This window comes from Triticum dicoccoides, chromosome 3B (assembly GCF_002162155.2).
Source record: "Triticum dicoccoides isolate Atlit2015 ecotype Zavitan chromosome 3B, WEW_v2.0, whole genome shotgun sequence".
Classification (NCBI taxonomy): Eukaryota; Viridiplantae; Streptophyta; class Magnoliopsida; order Poales; family Poaceae; genus Triticum; species Triticum dicoccoides.
In genome coordinates this window covers 788,324,954-788,326,227 of record NC_041385.1, presented here as the reverse complement: position 1 = coordinate 788,326,227, position 1,274 = coordinate 788,324,954, and positions in this window count along the sequence as shown.

Genomic DNA, 1,274 nt, shown 5'->3' with positions numbered 1-1,274 from the left:
TTTCAGTTTTGAAAAAATCAAAAGAAAATGATAAAAACTTCAAAAAATAAAATCCTTCGAGAGGTAGTTATATTACTATATCTACTAGTTAGGAAAATTTGAAAACTTAAATTTGGACATGTTTTGCAAAAAGTGTAGGGAAAATGTAAACGGCTATAACTTTTGCATACTACGACCTGTTTGGAATTTTTTAGAATCCTCATATTCGAAAAGGAAAAAAAGATATGGTCAAATTTCAGTTTTTTTAAAAAAATTGGTTAAATTTGGTCATACTACTTATTCAAGAAGTATTAATGTTACTACATAATTATTCAAGAATATTAGTGTTACTAAATAATTATTTCATTTTATTTCATTTTTTTTGAATTTTGGTCAAATCTGGTCAAACTATGGTCAAACTATGGTCAAACTATGGTCAAACTTATTCAAGAAATAGTAGCGTTACTAAATAATTACTGTTTTTTTAGAATAATAGTTTCAAACTCAAACGGTGAAATGTGTGACTTCATGCTCAAGCTAAACTCCTGAGGGTTAATAGGATTGACATCTTACTATTATCAGGAAAACAACAAGTGCAGACTCGGAAGCGAAGGAGAATAGAACCCGAAAGTTAAGCGTGTTCAGGCTAGAGTAGTGAGAGGGATGGGTGACCGGTCGGGAAGTTAGATGATTTGGAATGAGTGATCCACACTTGAGCAGTTAAGAGAGGTGATTAGAGACTAAATCATCAAATAATTAGAAAAATTAAAAATCGAAAAAAAAATAAAAAAAAATTCAAATAAAAAATTTTCAAAAAAAAATCTTTAGTACCGGTTGGTAACACCAACCTGTATTAAAGGTCCCCCCATACCAGGGCGCGAGCTCACGCCACGTGGTGGCACTTTAGCGCCGGTTCGTGCCGAACCGGTATTAAAGGGATGGGGGGCCTTTAGTGCCCGCCCTTTAGTGCCGGTTATGGAACCGGCACTAAAGGCCCTTACGAACCGGCGCTAAAGCTTCGTTTTCTACTAGTGTTTTGTAGTCATCAAGATTTAATTCTGGCAATTAGGGCTCCCTGGTAATCTTCCTAAGGTTGCATTGAAAAGACAAAATAGCTTTCTTGCTCTGAACACGGCTAAAAAAAATCAATAGCAGTGTGTTGCTAACAGGCTTGCTACTTCAAGGCCACTGACGCTCCGATCATGTTGAATCTAGTACTCTGTTAATCAAATGACATAACTGCATTTAGCATGGCATGTGATGCAGATTGTACGATGGCAATTGAAATCATGCGC